The sequence below is a fragment of the Buteo buteo genome, chromosome Z (genome assembly GCF_964188355.1).
Source record: "Buteo buteo chromosome Z, bButBut1.hap1.1, whole genome shotgun sequence".
NCBI lineage: Eukaryota > Metazoa > Chordata > Aves > Accipitriformes > Accipitridae > Buteo > Buteo buteo.
Window position 1 is genome coordinate 73,385,034 of NC_134204.1, and position 24,162 is coordinate 73,409,195.

Sequence of the window (24,162 nt, forward strand, 5' to 3'; positions counted from 1 at the left end):
TTTTCAAATATTCTTGAAATCTGTAAACACTTCTGAATGTTCATCACTTCCCAGAAACAGATAAATTGAAAAGAAAATGAAAGAAAAAGAAAAGAAAAAGAAAAAAAAAAGAGGAGATCCCTGTGTCAAGAGAAGTGCCAATCTACGAGTAATTCCTTCTAGTTCCTAACTTTTCACCACACAATGTGTGTCAAGACATATACATTTATGTAAAGGTCTCTTCTTATTTCTTCTTTTTCTCAGAGTATCCTACTTGGATTAGATTGCTACCCTATCACAGGCACCTTTCTAAAAAGCCCACTCTTTTTCAAGGACATTTCTGTACAAAGGTTCAGGTTGTAATCTGATAGTCTGGGAATTTTTGTCAAAATCAAATGGCACTTTGATCTTCCTATCTTTACAATTCCATGGTTTTACAGTTTGGGTTTTATGAGAGTTTGGTTTTCTCTTCTTATTGGCTGATCTGTTGTGACATTGTAAAGAAACACTGACTTGCACACATCTGAGATTGCAAGAGCTTCATCCTGTGATGAGATGGGAATGAACAAGAGACTATCTTAGTGTGATGCAGCTTGATGGTGCTACTCCAGTTAGGGACAGTTCTCTACAGATTGGAAAAGAAAACATATTTAGTAGTCAGTATACATTGAGATAGAAAGCTCCTAGACTTGATGTGCACAGTATCTCATGGTCTGTCAGATAAATAGTGTGTATTTTAAGAAGTCTTTAAATAAGCATTGGAAATGATGCATTTTAGAAGCTTCAGATGAGTTGTCCAAGTCAGTCAAATAATATCCATCCATTCTTCCTCCAAAAAAGGAGGTAGAGGGGAAAACTTCTAATATATGGTCATACAATAAAATGTCCTTTAAAATGTCCTTTGAGACCTCTTTGACAAGTGAAATTTCATGTATCTTGTAGTAAATCCTGTATTCAAGAGGTTTTGTTAGTGAAAATAACTCTCTGCGAAAAGCAGAAACTATACTGCTGTGGTTTAGGCCCATCTGGCAACAAAGCACCATGAGGCTGCTCATTCACTCCTCCCCCCATGGTGGGATGGGGAGCAGAAAATATAATGAAAGGCTCATGGGTTAAGACGGGGAGAGGGAGGGCTCACTCACCAGTTATGGTCACGGGCAAAAAACAGACTCAACTTCGGGAAAAAAAAAAATCGATTTAATTTACTACCATTCAAATCAAAACAGGATAATGGGAAATAAAACCAAATCTTGAAACACCTTCCCCCCATCCCTCCCTTCCTAATAAGCTCAACTCCACTCCCGGTTTCTCTACCTGCTCTGCACCCCCAGCAGTGCAGGGGGATGGGGAACAGGGGCTGGGGTCAGTTCATCACATGTTGTCTCTGCCACTTCATCCTTCTCAGGAGCAGGACTCCTCACTCTTCCCCTGCTCCAGAATGAGGTCCCACCCATAGGAGACAGTCCTCCACAAACTTCTCCAATGTGGGTCCTTTCCACAGGCTGCAGTCCTTCAGGTACAGACTGCTCCAGTGCGGGCTTTCCCATGGAGTCACAGTCATCTTTTGGGGGCATCCACCTGCTCCAGCGTGAGGTCTCCCATGGGCTGCAGGTGGGCATCTGCTCCACTGTTCACCTCCATGGGCTGCAGAAGGACAGCCTGCTGGCTCACCATGGGCTGCAGGGGCATCAACCTCCTCTGGCACTGTTATGACCCATGCTGGACAGGCCAGGGAGAGGTTGTGGTGAGTTGTAATTCCCTTGGGCTAAATTAAGGTGAAACAACACCAAAACATCAGTTGAACATTTTATTCATGGCAGAGGTAGCCTGAACTTGGAAGGTGCAACAGTAGGTGGCTGGGTTTCTCACAACAGGAATTGGCATGGAACTGCCTCGGTAAACTGTGTAACCTGTGGCAGCCATATACATCAGTTCAGGGAAGACAATAAGGAGAGCCCTCCCACTGAGTCAGGAGGTTCAGAGTGGACCCCTTTGCTTTCTAGACTCCTTCTCAGTGAGGAGCCCAGGGGTGGATGGACCCACTCCTAGTCCCAGACTTGGTCAATGGTTTATGCCTAAAGGGATGAGGTGTAGGGATTATGAAAAAGGAGAGGGAAAGAGAGAGAGAGACAGAGAGAGAAAGAGGAAAAGAAAAGAGAAAGATTTCACTGGTCCTGGTTCCATTGTTGGTCCAGCCAGCCTATAGGTCCAGTTCTGGTGGGTGCGCACCCATGGGTTTGTGTGCTTGTCTCATCTTCTTGCCCCTCTGTCAGGTGGGCATTTGAACTCATTAGGTTAATTAGGTGTCATGTGCAGTTTGTGCTTTAGGAACCTTCAGGAAATAGGTTGGTGGACTTGGGGGTCGTTTGTGGAGTAACTTCTCCTTCCCTGCAGGCATGATCGTTGTTTGATCTTTGGCCATACATGGTGAGCTGCCCTGCTCAATATATCGGAACAGGGAACTGCACACGCTCCAGCACAACCTCTGTGTCCTGTTGCTGATGTCTTGTGCTGATCTGTGCTGATCCTATTCTTTTCACCTGCGGTTTGTTGTTATGCAGGGTTTGTTGTTATGCAGGGTTTGTTGTTACGCAGAACTTGCCCCACCACAATGTTTGAGACATTAACTCTTTCAGTCTCTCACAGGTACACCTTCTCTCCCTCCTTCTTCACTGACATTGGTGTCTGCATTGGTGTATCTCTCACATCCCACTCCCCTGTGAGTTTCCCTTCTTAACTATGTTCTCCCAGAGGTACTACCACCTTCACTGATGGGCTTGGCTTTGGCTAGCAGTGGGTCTGACTTAGAGCCGGAGAAGCTTCTCACAGCTTCTTGCAGAAGCCACCCCTGTAGCCCCTCCCCTGCTACCAAATCCCTACCACACAAGCCCAAATCAAATACTAATAATGCAATTATTAATATTGCAATGCAAATTCTTTGGTTGAAACCTATGAATTCAGGGAAATATATACGTTATGAACATTATTAAGCATCCTCCTTAGTTGTGAATGTTGAGATCAAGCCTATAAGACATCATAAGACATTAGTACATAAGACATTATGTATGATGTACATTGAACAACAAAATTTTATTCAACTATTTATATTTCAGTCAAATAAGATTCCAGTCATGCTTTCAGAAACTTCAGGCTAGGATCTGACACTGTTGGTGACCTTGACAACTACTTTACTTCATGGACTGCTGCAATTAAATTGGAAGGGTTGTTTAGCAGCAGACTACAATAAGATAATGCTAGCCCTCATACCAGATAGCCTTTTATTGTGAACAGTAACACATTTTTAGTATTAATAGAGTACAGTATTTTATGTTCCTCTCTTTAATGAGGTATGTTCAAGGAATGAAAGATCAAAGTATTTTGAGAATAGTCTACTCCACTGGAACTAACTCTCCATTAAGGCATAGCTTAAAATAGATGTGTATTTTATATGGTCTATGTATAGTTTATATATTTATATGGGTATCTTTATACATTACTCCAGTAGGCACAAAAATGCATTCAAATGCATGCATGACCATGTCAGAAATTCTGGCCACAGAATTTGTGAAGATACATTTAGTTAGGCTATGATGTGAACTTTGGACTTTCTCTGTCATCTTTTTTGTGTTGCAACTGTATCACAGTTATAACCTCATTTGCAGTTGGAAGACAAAGTAGTGATTCATCATGACTGATTCTGTGAAATTAGAACATTAATCCTACTATTATTTTCCTGTTGTAGTTTTCCTCTAGCAAAGCAGAGCATGCTGGATTTCTCTTTGTATTTTGGACTTTTTTCTGCTCTCTGATTCTGTTAATTCCACTGTGGCTTCATACAGTGGGGAGAAACACCTCCAGAGGTGGTAGCTGCTCCAAAGATTACCTACAGTGGTTTCATGGGTTGATCTCGGCTGGATGCTGGATGCCCACCCAGGTACTCTCTCACCCCTCCTCCTCAACAGGACAGAGGGAGAAAATAAGATGAAAAAAACCATAGGTTGAGATAAACACAGGGAGATCACTTACCAAGTACAGTCACAGGAAAAACAGATCCAACTTGGGAAAGATTTATTTAATTTATTGCCAATTAATTGACTACAATAGTGCGAAACAAAGACAAAACTAGAACCACCATGCCCTCACCCTCCATCTTCCCACGCTCAACTTCACTCCTCCATTTCCAACTCTGCTACCTCCTCCCCCTCTGAGCGGTGCAGCCAGATGGGGAATGGGGGTTGTGGTCAGTTCATAACACTTTACCTCTGCCACTCCTTCCTCTTCATACTGTTCCCCTACTCCAGCATGGAGTACCATGCATTTAATAGGCTTACAAACAGCTACTATGCGTACATAAATCAGGTATTTATTCATGCATGTGACCTAGTAGAAAACTAGCTGGCTATTTGCTTATGCAAATATCTTGTTTATACATCCCTCAACTGGGAATTTGCACAAAAAATGGCCATGTGTTACTACTTAAGCTAATTGCATACACCTAACTAAGCTTATCACTCTGAAAAATCAGAGGAGCGTTTCCCTACAGTGCCTCAGATTAGAATGTGTGAGTATCAGTGATACTGTTTTATAAGAATTTTTCTGAAAATTAACTTACAGTATTTCTTTTGAGTTCTTATCCATTAAGTTTAATTTAGGTTGAACTTCCAAGTTCACATGTTCACATGAAACAGAAGATCGCGTGCAAGCTGTCTTTGGTCTAAAATCTTCCAGAACCTGACATATTAATAAGAGAACCGTTCAAACATTTACAGGTCATGAACATTTTCCATAGCCCAATCTCTGGAAACAGCATTCTGTGAAATCCCAAAAGAAGTAGCTGGAATATATTTTTTTGACGTCAGAACTAGAGACATTTGGTAAATTTATGAACAATATTCATCTAAATCAGTAAGCTGAGCCAAAACATATGATCTGTTGCTATTTTATGTGTCATTTTTGTCACAATAATAAATGTGCTGTATATACCTATGTTTTGTTTATTACGTGTGCCTTACCCAGGAAATATTATCTCATCATACATTCTGAGTAAGGCTGGGATAAGATTTTCAAGCTTGCATGACAAAGTCTAAGGAGAGGAAGCCTAATCTATCATGACTTCTGAAATCTTACCAGAATGGTATTTTATTTGTGCAGCTTACCAGGAGTTTATGGAACACAAAGGCAGATTGTAGGGAGTAATTTCTTTCAATTAGAAGAACTATTTAATCAAATAAAAAGCTTTTTCATAAGACCACAAAAAAGATGCCGAGGCTAGCAATGAATTACAGCTTGTACTGTGAACTCCAGGTAGCCTGCTGATGCAGTCTTTCGAATTGTGAACTTTTAAAATTTGTGAGATAAATTCATAACTTATTCCAATCAATGGGATGCATTTTGTGATAGTTTGAATCTTAGAACTACATTTGCTGTTTTCAGCCATGTTTCATAATTAATCAGTAGCTAGGTATACAGTGACTTGTAAGAAACTAATCACAGTACTTATTTATATTAAGCTGCACCAATTGTTCAGCATCTTCAAAGATGTCCCATGTGGGAAAAGGCCATAGTAATTCTTTCAGCAATGTTTTGATTTTATTTGATTTGATATTCACTGATATGCAACTTTTGCACTGGTTAACTTACATGAAGATACAAACTGCTATAATGTTAGCATTGGAATGATTCCCCAGTAAGTTCTTAATGGAAAAGGAGAATGGTATTTCTAGTGTATAACATGGTATACCTTAATAGTCAGTTGGTATATTATATAGTGAGTGCTGCACGAATGCTTTTTTTTTTCCTTTTAACCTACATAAGGTGCAATTATAACAGAAATACTTCTTTTTGTGCCCTTCTTTAATGAAGATTTGACTGAAGTAAAGGGTTTCTCTGTGTTCTAATACATTTTTCATCTAGAAAATGTCACATTACTTCCTTTCATTTTGTATATATAGCAGGAAAAAAGCCAGATTTACTGAATTTGTTTTACATGTGGATTTTTTATACAGGTCTCTTGTTTTTCAATAACCCTTAGAGACTGTCAATTTAAAAGATTCACATAATCTAGGGGTAAATGAGATCTTAACAGGAAAATGAAAGAATCTTTGTTCCTTGCAATTCATATGGTTTTATGCAGAATGCCAGCTGACCTATATTTTGAAAGAGTTAGATAGCTTATTTCAAACTGTAGATAATACATTTAGAAGCTTTCAGGTATCTTAGTAATTCAGTGTAATGAAGCCATTAATTCCTTAAAGGAAAATAAATTGTAGAAATATCCACTCTAAGAAGTTGCACTCAAAGAGAAAGAGAAATGCTGGAGTTAGGATTCCTTAGTTACAAATTTTCAAAAGAATGAGGAACACCCTGGATTCAAAGTCAATTGGACTTATACAGATTTTCTTTCTAGTTAGGTGTTTGGCCCTAAGTCTGTAAGAATATCTTTTTGGCATATTGAGGTATGTGCATTATCATCTGAAAGTAGTCATATTTTTTCATGTCAAGCCTGAGGTAGTCTTGCTTCTACATCATTTTTTAACCAGACACTCAGATTTCATGATGTCTAAGTCTTGAGGTTTTACCTTGTGATTTTATTAGAATGACACTTTAAAACTGTAACTTAAGTGTTTGTTCTCTGCTTTTTGTTTATATGATGCACTAATACTGTTAATCTATTTGGATTTGTGTAATAACCATCTGGGTTTCCTATTTCTCTCTTTTATTACCAGTGAACAATAATTAAAACTATTGAAGGTCCCTCCAGCTAGCACATAAGTTGTAGGAAAAATCACAAAAAAGGGATACTAGACATGACCCTCTGTTAAAAACCTACAGGGAGTGGCAGCAGGAACTATAGTAAGAAAGGGATAGGAATGTTTTAACTTTTTCATCATAACAATACCAATGTCATGGTTTAAACCCAGCCAGCGCTGAGCACCACGCAGCCGCTCACTCACTCCTCACCCCAACCCCCAGTGGAATGGAGGAGAGAATTGGAGGAAAAAGTAAACCTCATGGGTTGAGATAAGAACAGTTTAATAGGACAGAAAGGAAGAAAATAACAATTATAATAATAACAATAATAAAATGACAATAATAACAATAAAAGGATTGGAGTATACAAAACAAGTGATGCACAATGCAATTGCTCACCAGCCACCAAACGACACCCAGTCAGTTCCCAAGCAGTGATCTGTAGCCCCCAGCCAACAACTCTCACTTTATACACTAGACATGACATGACATGACATGGTATGGAATACCCTTTTGGCCAGTTTGGGTCAGCTGCCCTGGCTGTGTCCCCTCCCAACTTCTTGTGACCCTCCAGCCTTCTTGCTGGCTGGGCATGAGAAGCTGAAAAATCCTTGACTTAGTCTAAACACTACATAGCAACAACTGAAAACATCAGTGTGTTATCAACATTATTCTTATACTAAATCCAAAATACAACACTATACCAGCTACTAGAAAGACAATTAACTCTATCCCAGCCAAAACCAGGACAACCAAAAAGAGATATCACTTGTTACACGACATTCTGTTAGCCTGGCAGGTTTTCTAGGGCCCTCTCCATTCATTTTGTACTTAGTTATATAGTAATACCTTTTCTGAGATCATATATTATATAAATTATGAAGGTGGTTTAAGCTAACGTTATACTTTGCAACTGAAATGGGCTAAGAACATGCACAAGTCCAATTTTTACATCTCATCTGGTAAGTGGTTACATCTTACGTTAAACCAAACAAATTGCCTGTAATTATGTGAATGTAGCCCAGAAGGAGACAGTTCCAGCTCATAAGTTATTCAAAAAAGAATAACTTGTGAAGAAGAGTTCAGAAAGGATAGAAGTCTTTCCCATTTGTACAGTGGGACAACTGATAAAGGAATATATTATTTTTAACCTCCCAAAATGTAAGGCCAGTGAAAGACAGCTGTTGTCTTAAGAGGAAAAGGCAGATGTATTAAGTTCCAGCTTGATGTTGCTTATGCTTCATCTGACCATTAGCATGCTTTCCTCTAGGTTTCTTTGATCTTTCTTTGTTTACCTCAGGTTATTTCAAGACTTATGCTTTAAATGCTTCAGCATAGTCCACTGGAAAAGTAGTGTTGTGAATTTGTGCACCTGCATGCCTTTTCTTAGGAGCTGAAGCTGTACTGCACTAAGACGAGCAGTACCACAGACCAGGCTTCTAACTGGAGTCAGAAGGGGGTGAGAAGGCTGAATCCTTGGATTTTCAGTCAAGGACAGCTGCCAACACGGAGTCATGCACCTCTACAGACATCAGCTCTGTTCTTTCTCAATCCCCACTACTTCAGAAGAAGCATATTTTAACCATGCATTATGTAGGATCACTCTAACTCAACCTTTTTTTTTTTTCTTGCTTTAATAGTATGACATTTTCAAATGCTAATCAATGTATGTGTTTACCACTACTCATATTTTACATAGACAGTATAAACTGACCTTTCTGGTTGAAATAAACAGTGGGGAACAGGAGTTTTGGGTTTTCTTCCAGCATGTGAAATCTTTTATCAGATTCAAGAACAGCTGCTTAAGTAAAATCTTCTGATCTGGGTGCCTCGGGGACAGGATTTAGCCAGTCACAGATACTTCAAGTGATGGGGAGGAATTTAATTTTTTCTTACATCCAATTTTATCCCAAAACCTTCCTCATTTCCATTGCACATCACTAATGCTAGAATAGCATCAAACACATGGACACTCATACACAGTTTCAATTCTGTGGTGCCACAAGCAAAATGTGGAAAGAAATATCTGTGACCCAGAATCGTTTGGCTTTAACTCACTTTTATAGCCATGACCCAATCCTCTGTTTCATCTACTTTCTCTGCCACACATTACCTGTGTGATCTTAGATTTATTACATTGTCTCACTGAGCCTCATGCCCTGTCTGTCAAACACTGGTAATGGTGCTTCTTGCCTCCCACATCTGCTCCATTTGTTTTGATGGCAAGCAATTCAGAGAGGGGACTGTCAGGCAGAGCATCTGCACAGCACATAGCACAACAGGACCTCACTGTCTGAAATCTTGCATGCTTCTGGAATGCAATCAGTAAAGGGTGATATGTAATAAATCTTGCCTAAAACCTCCAAGAGGACTTGCATTTTCTATTTCATTTTAAGTAGAGGCAGTAAAGGCACTGGCATTTAGTAGGAGAGGCAAATTTTCTATCTGTAGAGTGAGCAAAAAGAGGTGCATTTTTCTGAGTTTAACATGTGCCTCACCTCTGGCTTGGAAGATTGACTTTTCTGGGTTGAAGGGCAGTTTATTTTCAAGGCTCATTCAGCCTTGGCCTCTCAGCCATGGTTGCAATCAAAGATGCCAATCAGCATTAGCTGTAATTGTTTTATGATGGAGAACTGGAATGAGGCCACCAATTCATTTCCTATAGGCCACAAAGCAGCCGTCTAATTGTCACAATTTTCAGTCATTGCTGACCTCAGGCAATTTCATGCCGTTATCTAGAGGTAAAAAGCTCCCTAAGTCATTACCTGGCAATAAAGCCATCCACGCCTTCGAATTCTCACTTCTGAAAAGATCTTTGCCCTGCCTATGCTTTCTCATGTGCTTATGACAGCTGTTTAATACAACAACAGAGAAGTGTGATCATCAAGGCCCACGTTTAGTTAGCCCAGCTGCCACCTACCCCTTTGCAGAGCTTTTTTCTGCTGTGTGGCCTGAGTAACAACAGTGGCTTTAAGCCATCTGAATCTCACCAAAAGACGTAGTTAATATTTACGAAAACTTTTCAACAAGTAACTGCAGATTTTTTATCGTTAGTTTACGGACTGGTATTCCAGAAGCATAGAAAGCATTAGCAGGCTTCTTTCAGTTAACTCGATGTTAGCTTGATAGTAACTTGATATTGACTTTATATCGTATTTGGGAGAATTTACTCTTTTGGGAGTGAGGAGAAGACTGTTGGGTTTGTATTTTTTTTTTTTTCACAGTAAAATGTTTGCTGAATGGTTGCTTTTGCATTTAGTTTTTCCATTTTACTTAGAAAGGCATTCTAAAAACTCAGAAAATTCCACTCTGAGAGACACTCTTGAATATAAACCATATTAGAATGAATCATAGAATTGTGTGGGTTTGAAGGGACCTTAAAGACCATCTAGTTCCAAACTCCCTGCCATGGACAGGGACACCTTCCACTAGACCAGGTGGCTCAAAGCCCCAGCCTGTCCTTGAACACTTCCAGGGATGGGGCATCCACAACTTCTCTGGGCAACCTGTTCCAGTGCCTCACCACCCTCACAGCGAAGTACTTCTTCCTTACATCTAATCTACATCTACCCTCTGTCAGTTTAAAGCCATTAACCCTTGTCCTATCACTACATTCCCTGATAAAGAGTCCCTCCCTATCTTTGCTGTAGACCCCCTTTCAGTTACTGGAAGGCTGCTATAAGGTCTCCCCAGAGCCTTCTCTTCTCCAGGTTAAACAACGTCATCTCTCTCAGCCTGTCCTCACATGGGAGGTGCTCCAACCCCCGATCACCCCCACCCACTGCACCGCTCGAGCAGGTCCATGTCTTTCTTATGCTTGGGGACCCAGAGCTGAACACAGTAGTCCAGGTGAGGTCTCACAAGAGGCAAGTAGCGGGGCAGAATCACCTCTCTAGACCTGCTGGCCACCCTTCTTTTGATGCATTCCAGGATACGATTGCCTTTCTGGGCTGTGAGCACACGTTGCTGGCTCATATTCAGTTTTTCAGCCTCTAATACTCCCAAGTCCTTCTCCACAGGGCTGCTCTCAAGCCACTCATTGCCCAGCCTGTGTTTGTGCTTGGGATTGCCCCAACCCAGGTGCAGGACCTTGCACTTGGCTTTATTGAACTTCATTATGTTCGCACGGGCCCATCTCTCAAGCTTGTCAAAGTCCCTCTGGATGGCATCCCTTCCCTCCAGCACATTGACCACACCACACAGCTTGGTGTCACAGGCAAATTTGCTGAGGGTGCACTCAATCCCACTGTCCATGTCACTGACAAAGATGTTAGGCAGTGCCAGTCCCAATACCAACCCTCAAGGAATGCCACTTGTCACTGCTCTCCACCTGGGCATTAAGCCATTGACCGCAACTCTTTGACTGCAACCATCTAGCCGATTCCTTATCCACAGAGTGGTCCATCTGTCAAATCCATGTCTCTCCAATTTGGAGACAAGGATGTCATATGGGACAGTGTCCAATGTTTTGTACAAGTCCAGGTAGATGACATCCGTTGCTCTTTGCTTATCCAGCAACGTTGTAACCCTGTCATAGAATTCTGCCAAATTTGTCAGGCTCAATTTGCCCTTAGTGAAGGCATGTTGGCTGTCACCAATCACATCCTTCTTTTCCATGTTCCCTAGCATCATTTCCAGGAGGATCCACTCCTTGATCATGCCAGGCACAGAGGTGAGACTGACTGGCCTGTGGTTCCCTAGGTATTCCTTTCTTCCCTTTTTAAAAATGGAGGTTATGTTTCCCCTTCTCCAGTCAGTGGGAACTTTCCTGGACTGCCACAACTTCTCAAATATGATGGACAGTGGCTTAGCCACTTCATCAACAGGTTCCCTCAGGACCCACAGATGCATCTCATCAGGTCCCATGGATTAGTTCACCTTCAAGTTCCTTAGATGGTCTTGAAGCTGATCTTCTCCTACAGTGGCCTGTTCTTCATTCTCCCAGTCTCTGTGTTTACCTTCTGTGACTTGGGCGGTGTGGCTATTGTCACCTGCTTTCCACTTCCTCTATTACATTTGTATGATGCAGCTGTCAGGATTTCCTAAACATAATTTCATTGTTTTCAAGGGTAGAAATGCTCTGACTGCATTTACTGCTATTTTACTGAAAAAAAAGAGATCAAATAAAATGAAAAAGAACAGCTTGAGAAGGAAGATACTTTTCTGTGGAAGCAAACATAGGAGGATTTGACCTTCTGTTTTGGATAAAAAGACAGACTACAGTAAACATTATGTTTTCATTTTTTGTGTAACAGAGAAAAAGAAATCCAATTCAATAAAGCCTCAGAACATCTGAGGCTGATTTTATATGTGTATTTATATTCCAACCTAACATTATTTTAGGTCAATGTTTTGCCTCTCTTATGAGTGATAAAAATAAGGGTAGAATAGCATGAAGGAAGTCTTGTGAGAAACTAGAATGTCATAATAATTTTGTCTGGTTCGTTAAATTAACATAAACATAATATCAGACATGACACCATTCTGTTCTGCTATCTACTTTTTTTTGTTGTTGTTTTACATAATGTACCAAAGAGTTGACAATAAAAAATAATTAACATCAAAGTAAGAACAAAATGACACCCCCAAGACAACGGTTTTAAGTCAAAGTCTCTGGTTTGCAACACCAAAAATAACTGAAATATTCTTTGAAAGAATTAAGCTACGTTTGTCTCAGCAAATGTTTAAGTAGCTGGAAGGGAGTAGGCGGGGAGGTACTAATCCACTGTTTATGGATGCTAGGAGAACACAACCACAGATAGTATCCTTCCTTGTTTGTTCTTCCAACAGCTACTTCCAGAAAGATTAATGGACTTGGATGTATCACTGGGCTGACCTAGTAGGATACTTTCAAGGTATAGGAAACAAAATCTTTCAAAGACTTCTCACCACTAGCTTCTAAAATTAAAGTACAGATTTACTTGATTTATTTTAATGCATTTCATTAGGTCAAAATTATCTATTTTTATATATTACTTTGCCTTTTCTCTACTTCACAGAGATGCCATCTCCTTTTGTTATTTATTGTCTTGAATTTCAGATTTTCTTTGCCTTTAGGCATGAGTTCCTATTTAAAAAAAAAACAGCAGGATGAAAACAAGAAACAAACCTTATTAGAACATAAATAGGTATACACCTCTTGTCTAATAGCTCTACACACTGAAACTGAACTTTCACAACAAGCAGATATGCCACAATACAGCATTTAGAACACTAAAAGCACTTATGATTGGAAAACTAAGTTATATATTTATTTTAAAAAATATTTGCTGCCTTATCCTAGAATGGCTTTTTGATATCTTTTGATGGAAAAATAGGAACTCCAACTAAATTTCTCCTTAATCTTGTAAAGTGCTGAATGATTTCTGGTTGACAGGGATGGATGAGGAGTTAGAAATCAGATTAAACAGTATTTTTAGTGACTCCAATCATACTTTTTCTAGTCCTTTTCTTTGTCTTACTTCCTCTCTACTTTGTTCTCCATCAGATGCATGGAAATTGGAAGCTGGATGGCTTTTTTTTGAACCAAAATTTTAAGAAGTATAAGCAGCTTTAAGTTTCACTGTATTTTGAGTGGCTGAAGCGTGAGAAAAGGAAAGAGTGTGAATTCAGATTTTCTGTCTTTTTTAAGAGACTAAAAAGGATTCCTACTGATTTCATCAGCAAGATGTTCAGAAGTCTCCAATACAGTAGCACAATACAACCATAAATGGGAACAAAAAATGCTGATTTTCCTCCCTCAAGCCTTCTCTTTTGAAAGTTCTTCTTGCTTGCAACTTGAACAACACTTTTGAGAACAAATCTCTGGACTGGACCTGAACTCTAGCTTGGGAAACTCATGCTGGTTTAGATTAAGGGTTCACTAAAGAGTATCTTTATCAATAATCATAAAATGAGAAAGACTAGGAGGAGTGATAGGGATGTCTAAAGGGACTATCTTTACTATGTTACCTGGATCTCAGGAATGCCTGTGTAGTCTTGGCAGCAACCTGAGCAAAAATGGCAGTGTGCTTTCTAATGCTGGCTAAGTCATGCTCACTTAAGTTTTCCATCCTGTCTCTTTTCTGGCCTGTTAGCTTGACTGTTGCACCATTTATTATTAAAGATGCTTTGGAGCTGCAAGTGCCTAAGAATTTGAGCCTGAGAATCTTAATTAACATCCATGATTTCCACCCACATAGCCACAACCTGTCACTCCCAGGTTGAAAGAGTCCTTCCATGCCTTCAGCATTAATTTAGCTGAGCTCAACAGCAACATGGCATCTGTACACAAAAAGATGTCTAAACCAGGAATCATGTTTTACACTAGGAAGGGCATCAGTTTCCTTGTCAGGTCTGAAAGAAAATGTATTTGTTGCTTCCCTTATCTTTGTTTTACCTTCTACAAACTTAAAAATTGGTGGGTGAAAAAGGGACTCTTTTCACCGCAGTGCAGTGATGATCAGACTTCCACTCTGACAGCATGGACTGAGCTTGGGAAAAAGAGATCTTTCTGCTACTTATTTAAGAAAATGGGTCTGATGCTTCACATTTTGCTATTTATGCAGTCCTTTATATCCAGATAAAAGCAGGTATAAAATGCAATCAGTTCAGTCTTGTTCTCTTACATCTGCTTTGTACAGGCATAAATCATGCATGAGTTGCTTAGTAGTGAAGAATCAGGTCTGAAATATCTATGTTTTATGAACTTTGGTAGTTTCCTGTCAAAGACAGACTGGGTGAAAAAAACCTGTTAGTCTGAACACTAGGGAAAAAACAGTACTTCAAGGAACTCCAAGCAGGTAATTGTTGCAATCTGTTGTGTAATGTATCTCACGAGATTTGTCAACAGTGGTCTGAAACTTCACAGGCCAAAATTCTCAACCCTCTGGCATTAATCCTTTCTGTTCTGAGACAACATTAGCTACCACCTTCCTTGTCCTCCCCATGGACGAAACAGATTAGGAGCACATGAATGTGCTGCTGAAAACCTTTTCCCTCTGGTCTTTCAAGTAGCACAAGACAAACATAGGTGACACAATACGAGTTATTGCCATACAAGTCACAGTTTTCCTAGGGACATGTATGACTACAGTCTGTTCTACTTCTCACATGTGCAAAAGTTAATTTTGAAGAGTGGGAGGTGAGCCGGGGAGAAGAAAGGGGAGGGCAGAGTCTCAGCCTTCCTTTGGTGTCTCTTTCATGGAAGTTGCTGAGCTTCATAGCTCATAAAATATTCATCACATTGTTTGAAGAATAAAACAACATATATGTGTCTGCTCTCAGCCTTTAGGAAAGAGAGAAATTCCTCCTGGATATGATTTATATTCATTGTGTAAGCTTTCGTGTGGTTAGTAAGTCAGTGAGAATAAAGATGGGGTAGAAAAATGGTTTGAAAAAGATGTTCTGTGTTGTAGCTCACAGTTCTCATCATGCTGCAGAAATCTAATTTATTTTCATACTTCACTAACAAGACTCTCTGGTGAGATGGATGTTAATCTCCACAGAATGCTCTTCCCCTGGGAAAAAAAAAATATTCCTACAAGATATTTTTTAATGAACTATAGGAGCAGCATATCCTTATCTATGCCTCATTTTAAAATGAAAGTAGCCAACTTCTTAAGACTATTTTACTGCACGTTAAAGAGAAACAAGCACTCAGAAACAAAGAATGCTTGTAGAAATATTCTTATAGGTTACCCTCTTCTAATTCAAAATTTTACCTTCTCAGTCCTCTTCTGCTCTCTCCTGCTAGGGGGAGGAGGAAGAACAGGAAAGTCTCAGAAGCAGTGGCGACTAAAGCAGTGGCATCTTCCCACAACATTTTTGCCTGTTGCTCAGTCCTCATCACACACATAAGCTCCAGTCTTGCAGCAGCCTCAGATCTTTCATAATTACTTTAGCAATGTAATCTTGTTTGTTTGTTTGTTTTTCTGTGCTGGCCAGTTAAATTTCCTTCACATGGAAGTTAAGATGCTCTTGAATTTTTAAAACCAGACTCTTTCACAGATAAGGTCCAATATCTTGTAAATTTTGTCTTTGTTGTTTGTCTGCTGTACTATGCACAGTCATCAGTCTTTAGGAAAAGCTAACTGAAGTTAATGAAAAAAATCCAGGTGACCCCATACTTTTGATCATGACCTTAATCTTCTCTTCCAAGCAGTGCCTTATGCTGTCCCTAATGCTGGGTTAATTAACCTAACTTTTTTTGCATCATTTAGCATCTGTCATCCTTCAAACTTCTCCCCCTCAGATCTGTTTTACTTCAAAGGCTAACCCTTTTTTTGAAGCTAAACCTAGGTCTTCTGTCCTAGTTAAAAAATATTTTCAAATGACAAAGACGATGTGGGTGTCCTAAAGATCACCATGGCATCACAGCTGTATATTTGGTGACATAAAGTGATGTGGTTCTTGTGCTGGTACCACTCACTCTAATGACACATGTTATGGTTAGTATCAGTGACATGGCTTGGGATGTGATTTCTGGTCGTGTCTGTTTTTTTGAGTAGTTCCTCATGGTCACCATGGCTACCTCAACACTGTTCAGGGATATTTTCAGGGTGGTGAGATGGTTCCAAGCTATGGTCATCTTAGAATAGAGGAAGCATAAAATTCTTCTGTGATCATTTTCATTGTCATACAGATGCAATTCTAGTTTTATTTTTCCATTGTAATTGGAATTACAGAGAAGCTTGCTTTGGGAAATCTAATTCTGTGCAGGTGTAAATACTCAGTAATAACTGTTAGAAGATAATAATTCTAACTGAAAATGCAGTGTTGTAGAGAAGGGAGAAGACATATTGCTTGGAAGATATGAAAGAATCAGTCTATACAGCTTAGGGGCTTTAAAATAAGACAAAAATAATTGCCTGCTTCAGAAATGTTTCTGCTTTATGTTATTTTTTATGCCTTTTTCATGTGATATACTGGTATTTGTACTATCATCATACCTTGACCATGGTCCAGGACTCTCTTATACTAGATGGTATATAAGAAAAGAATAAGAACTCTCTTTCCCATGGTGTTTACAATATATGTTTAAGATGAGACAACAGTTGGAAACAGACATGCTGGGGGAATACAAGACAGTGAGGCAGTACTGATCAATAAGCTAGGCAGTGATCTCAGCAGTACCTAACTGATGCTAGTGTTTTGTGCAAGCAGTGCAACAAAAGAAAGTTTTAAGGAGGCTTTGAAAGTGTTTATAGGCAGTTCTAAAGTTGTGAGAGAAAATATAGAAACAGATGTACATCTATTATATAGAGTAGAATCTCTAAGTGGGGAGATGATAATTATGTTGCGTTAAAACAATTTTCTGTAGTACTAGGGCAATGCAACAGGCAATCACCTGAACTATTGTCCAGCTAGGACTAACCATAGAGGGCCTTGGCATAATAATTTTTTAAGCTTCCAGAGTTTTATAGGACATCAAAGGTTACATAGGAAGTTCATCTGATCTGGCTTTTTCTGTAGAAAGCTCTGTCAGCTGCAGAATACCTGAAAGGCTCTGCAGTCTCTTCTGCCTGAAGACAGGCTGATGTTATGCTCTTTATTCTAGAATTTCACTGAAGTGGCATGCCCATGAGTCAATTTTATTATGTATAAATACAAAATGGGAGAAATGTGGTTCCATTTTCAGCCAAAGGAGCAGATCTTAGTTTCAGAATAATGGTTTTAGTGACAGTAATTGATAAAAAAACCCTCTCAAACATTAATATAAAAGAAAAAATACAGCAGAAAGAACTTGGTGTGCTTTTTGTTTAGGGTAAGAAAGTAAGAAAAAATAAAGGTGAAAGTAGCTGAAAACATCACAACTCTATGTTGTATCCTCAAAGAAGAATCCAGAAGTTGAGAATCACATGTTAATTTTGTGCAGATGAAAAAAAAATAGATCATAGAATCATAGAATGGTTTGGGTTAGAAGACATCTTCAAAGATCATCTAGTTCCAACCCCACCTGCCACAGGCAGGGACAGCTTTCACTAAATCAGGTTGCTCAAAGCCCCATCCCACCTGACCTTGAAAACTTCCAGTGATGGGGCATCCACAACTTCTCTGGGCACCCTGTTCCAATCTCGCCACCCTCATCATAAAAAATATCTTCCTTCTATCCAGTCTAAATCTACCCTCTTTCAGTTTAAAATCATTGTCCATTGTCCTGTCATTACAAGCCTTAGTATAAAGTCTTTCTCCATCTTTCGTATAAGCCCCCTTTAAATATTGAAAGGCTGCAAGATTATATCCCTTTTTCCTTAGCAAAACACTACATACTACAATTTTATGGAAAATGTGCATGGTAATTTTTTTCTTCATGCTTATCTGATTTACAGCTGTGTCTGAGTGAGAGCCTTTGGGAAGCTTCATTTCTTAGACCAAAAAAAAAAAAAAAAAATCATCACAGATGGTATGATTTCTTGAGCCATCTGTATACAAGTTATACAATAGATACAGTAGAAAAAAGAGGGTCCCATGCCTATGGTGGTTGAAGTACAACATTAAAGGCATCAAGCTCAACAAAATAAGACGTATTTGTCACAATGACAAAATTCATATACTTCTCCACTAATATTTACTCCATACTTAGATCTAGTAACAAGCTTATTCAATATCAGTGCAACTTTTTCACCTGGAAAAATATTAGAAAATGTACTGAGACTTCTGAATTTTGACACTAAATTTTGGAGTTGCTGGCAGTACTACTGTTATCACAGAAAAATTGAAACTATTTTCCAGCTGATGCTTGAAAACAACTCAGTTAGTTACACTTCCAAGAGTGGTGGGGGTTTTGTGGGTTTTTTTGTTGTGCATGAAGGTGAAAGTTTTTCTACCATACCCATTAATCACTTTAAAAATAACTAAGAATATTATAAAGAGAAGAGAGGGAAAAACATTCATTTTATTAAAGACAGATATTTATACTTCCCATTTAAAGCTCAATTTAAATGTGCTGCTTTCTTTAAATAAAAAATAAACAGCCAATTTAACGATAATGATCAGAGAAGAATTTTTATTTCTGACTGAATTATAGCTCATCTTTTCTTTAATAGGAACAGTAAGTAAAAACAATTATTCATGCATGCTTGCCACCTCATTAGGCATGTGATGTAAAAGACTCTCCAATAAAAACTCTAAGTAGTTTTGGGTTTTGGTTTTTTTGATTATTTTTTTTTTCTTTTTGCAAGGTTAGACTGAATAAGGTTTATTATTTCCATTAAGCCTTAGAATTTGATTATTCAATCAACCTACTTCAATCTAGGAAGTCACTTATAGTCCACTAATTTAGTGATGCTTCTTGGTTTGTGCCAAGATCATTTAAAAAATAAAATGTTCTAATTAAAAGGAAAAAAAAAAAAAGATTGTTAGTCCCTTCCGGCTTCACCTTCTCCTCTGGCTTGTGTCACTCTTGCAGCAAACCCCATATGCAGAGGAGGGAGAATCCTAAAGAATATAAGCAAGACAGAAGAGCCAGGGCATACAGGTAGTTTTCCTTGAGGAAATATCAGTCTGGTCAAGGGTAAATTAATAATTTTTTTCTTTACATTTAAAAGCACCTTTTTAATCATTTCAGCAGTCTTGAAGAGTTATCCTAGAAACTGATTTCTTTCTCTGCACCTTGTCTAAAGAAGAGCTTGCAAGGGAACTGTAGGAATATTAGGAGAGTTCTTACCTACTAGTTCCCAAACTCTTTGTGATTGGTTAGTACAGGCCTAAAATCTTTATAAGGGTATGCATATAAGCTTTGCTTTACGTAGCTGAGATACAGGGTTCAGCTACTCCTGTGGATGCTTAAGCCTTGTTTTTCAAAGGTCCCTGAAGTAGCTAATTCCTGATAAAACAGATAAAAAGTTCAGTGCCTAAATAATCTTGTAGAACTGTTCCAATGGGGCTATGAAATGCAGAATCGTGAATTATATAGCCTGACCTCAGTAGGCTGTTGTTGTATATTAATAGCAACACTCAAAATATCCATTTATAGGTAGCATTTACAGTTGCTTAATGTAGATTTTTTCCAAGGGAAATTGATAACACAGTGCTGAGAGCAACAGAAATTTTGGGAGTCTCTCCTATGGTTACAACAGGAGATCAGAGAGGGAACCCTAACCTGCTTTTGTCTCTTGAGATACAGCTAAGCCCTTCTACCATGGGAAGTAAATATGCTGAAGCTGCCACTAGCTTTTGTTGATTGTCTGAAGCCTGGGATGGGGACAGGATGAGGAAGTGGGGTAAATTAACTCCTGTGGTCACTCTCCACTTGCCTGTGGGGAACTCTTCAATACAGTTTAATTCTGCTTGCACTGAAACCAAGAGCTGAATAAATACTATAGTCTAAAATCATAGTGCTGAAAAGTATGTAAGCTCTCGTGTTAATCATAAGCACCTTAAAAGATGCTGAGGCTGGAAAGATTTCAGCTGTGATATTTTTCTGTGCTGCATTGTTAAGTAAACTAACTAGCTGAACAAAGCCTGAGTGTAACAATTGACACTTTAAAGTAAATAGCTTTAGCCAAATTAGTGTTCTGTTCCTGATTCTGTGCTTACAAACATGTTCAAATTTAGGCTTACGGATTTGGGCTTATTCAGGGACCTGCTTGGTCCTGGAGGACAAAGCTGCTTGATCTTCAAGGATAGCCTCTTCAAAGCACAGGAATGGTTCATCTCAATGTGTAAAAAGTCAAGCAAGTGTGGCAGAAAAAGCTAGCATGGATGAACTTGTTTGCTTTCCTTATCTAATTAGTCCCACATCCTTCTAGAGCACCTGCTGGCTTGATGGAGCTTCTGAGCTCAAACACATAAAAAACACACAGTAGGTGGAGGTAGACTTCTCTGTAAAAGGAAAGCTAACCAAAATGTGGCCCAGTTGCTACATGGGGCAAGGGAACTAGTGATCAAAGACATGGAGATGGCAGAGGTACTTTTTTGCCTCAGTTTTCACTGGTAAGATCTGCCCTCAAGCCAGCCAAGTCCCTGAGCCTCATAGTCTGTGGGACCAGACAGGATGCCCCAAAGCCAGCTGGCTGGCGTCTTTGCAGTGCTGCTGTCTGTAATCTTCAAAAGCTTGTGGCTTCATTTCTGATGCCTGAAAAAAAGGCAAACGTTCCACTTATCTTCAAAAAGTGTAAGAAGGAGAATACATGTTATACAGGCAGGTCAGCCTTCCCTTATTCCTTGGGAAGGGTCTGGATGCACCCTGACTTTAGCAAGGCCTTTGCCACAGTATCCAAGAGTTCCCTTATCACTAAATTGGTGAGATCTGGTTTGGACAGCTGCATGAGAAGGTGGGTGAGATGTTGGCTGGATGCACAGGCTCAAAGGGCTGTGATAGGTAGCGCAAAGTCCAGCTAACAGACAGTGACTGGTGGTGTCTAGTGGCTGAACTGATGCTGCATTCATGCAGTTTACTGCCTTCTTTAACAGCCCAGATAATGGGACAGAAGGCACTCCCAGACAGTCCGTGAATGACACCAGGTTGCAAAGAGCAGTCAGTAAGCTGGAGGGCAGGACTGGTTTTGAGAGGGATCTGGAAAAATGGGCTGGTGGGAATCCCATAGGGTTCTCCTAAGGCCAAGTCAGAGTCTGGCCTCAGGGATGGAAAACAAGCTGGGGCCTGCCTCCCTGCAGCTGGGGCCAACCACCTGGGAGGAGCTCTGCAGAAAAGGCCCAAGGCAGCTTGGGAGACAGCAAGCTGCCAGGAGGTAGCGGTGTACCCAGGCAGCAAAGCAGCCTCTGCACCAGGGCATGCACCAGCAAGGGTGCAGCCAGCAGAGCCAGGAACTGATCCTGCCCCACTGCTCAGCAACAAGACCACACCAGGTCTAGGTTTGGGATCCTAGTGCAAGGCAGACCCTGATGTGCAGGAGTAAATCCAGCAGAGGGTCCCCACGATGGTCAGGGCTGGAGCACAGGGCAAATGAGGAGAGGCTGAGAGCTGGGTTAGTCCAGAAAACAATGGTTCACGTGATTAATACAAAGAAATATATCATATCACGTACATAATTATCCAATAACATTTCTGAATTAGTAGACAGAACCAATATATGTATATTATACTATCATTATTTTACTCAATATGAATAAAAAGTCTTCACAAAGGGGATAAAAAGATAAACCAACCACCAAAAGCACTCTGTTGATTTGTTTAGTATATAACCTTGCTGAATTCAGACTATGCAGCACCCAGTAGCATCCCCTCACCCAGAGTACTGGTATGCTCATTGCAGAAGGCAGTCAGGTCTGTGAGGCAGGATTTATCCTCGGTAAATCCATCCTGGCTGCTCCCAGTCATCCTGTCCCTTGCAGCTGCAAGTGTCTGCAGGGGGATTCACCTCCAGGAATTGAGATGAGGTTGAGCTACTTGTCTGTAGTTCCCCAGATCCTTCTTTTACCCTTCTTGAAGATGGTGTGATGTTAGTTTTCTTCAATTTTTTTGATCATTTACAACCTTATGCTGAACAGGAACCAAACTGGAATATAAGGTAATAATTTTGGAAAGGGGATTAGATGTACTTTCTTCCTTTTAAGAGGTTGAGGACAACAAACTTTCCAAGTTTCTTGTAGAGTGTGGCTTGGGGTTCTTTTTATGTATTTCACTAGTCTTCTCCCTGCTACAACCTCACTTCATTTTGACTATTTTGGAAGATATGTATAAACATGAGAGAAAACCTGTTGTTTTGAAAATTGGGATTTGATTCAATGCCTTCACAGATCAGGACCGTTGCTCCCTTTTTTTTAGAAAAGCTCCATCAGTTGATCCTTCTATATTCTGAATCGGTGTTTGCTTTCCTTATCTAATTAGTCCCACACCCTTCTAGAGCACCTGCTGGCTTGATGGCAACATTGCAGCTAAAACAGAGGCTGTCATAGTTTTTAGTCCATGCCTTGATGTTCAGGGGATAGAGATTTCAAACAGCGTTGACCTAAATCGATTTTCTACTTCTACTGTATCATTGTAAGGCTATTCAGATTTCACCACTAGCCTTTGGATCTGACCTTGTATTAAAATGGATCTTTAAACCTTCCTGGAAGGCTATAAAGATATTTCTTGCTGTACTGATGAACAGTTAAGAATGATCTTGGTCGAAGAAATAAAAGTTATTTTGATTTCTTGGATTTTTAATCCTACCTTTCTTCCTTTTTTACTTGTATACCACTAAGTTAAAGAAGTAAACTGTAGTGCATGCATTTTACCCATGATTAAGTGAAATATTGATTCTTCAGCAAATATCTCCTCATCCATGCATGCAAATATATATGCCAAAATTTTAGTTATCATCAATCTTGAGAAAACTATATGAATGGAATGAAATATGTCACAGACTTGCTATGAACAAGACATTTTTGATCTTTGTGCTGTTGTTGACAATGAGGCCTACATTTTGTTGAGAGTTAAGAGGCTTAAAAAAAAAAATTGCTTGCACTTATTTAATGTTGGTGTCTTCCTGCAGTTACAACTGAAGTATTTTCTGTATCAATGAATCAAAATTGGCATAAGCAGCAAGACTGCAACAGTCTTCATTTTGCTTATTCAGTGTGTCTCAGCTGTGGTCTTAACAAACCACTGTTAGTAATGACGAAGAGTTTCTCATGATTGAAGCTAAAGCAGCAGATGGGAGTTTGTCTTCATTCTTTGCATTGAGGAGTGTTGTTGGTGTAGAGAAGTCAAATTTCTTAATGTCTGGTATATATTATAAAAAGCATTGTCGTTCATCAACATTTGTGCCAGCCTTAGTCATTCTTCATGCATTTGGCTTATGCCAGTGCACAGGCAGTTGGGTAGCTCAAAACCTGCCCTAGTACCAGCACACAATAGAAAAATTCTTGCCAGAGCTATGCAAAAGGTAGGCTCCTGTCCAGATCCAATCAAAGCGTATTTTGCAGACTTCACCAAGCTCCTGGATGCCCTGTCTCTTCTGCTCCTTTTCAGGAGGCAGCTGCAGGTGGCTTGATGCTACGCTTAGATGTACAGGTTTAATGCAAAGTTTGGGTTTGAAATCAGAGTAGATGCTGGTGTACTGCTTCTTACAGGGCATCCTATTAAATTTGTCTGTCTGACTATAAGTAGGCATAATCCAGCATTCATTTGTTGTTCTAGACATCATTTGTTTATTAGAAAGATACTGTACCTCACCTGCTCCATGTTCTGCTGCTAACTATCTTGACATTACAGTATTGCCTGTTACTTTATCAGTATCCTGCTAGCCCAGACAAGGAAGTTGCTATTTAAAGGCACTCCTCCAAGCACAGTTTGTTGCTGCTATTAGGTTATCAGAGAGTAGAACCAGATTAAATATTCTTTAATTTCAGCTTCTTTGCAAAACTCTCAAAAAAACAGAGGAGAATTTGTGAAACCACAGAGGTGAGTGGCTGCAGACATGATTTCAGAAATGCTGTAGGGAACATGATTGTACTACCTAAAGCTGGGAGTTTAACAAACTGTGGTGGGCTGATCCTGGCTGG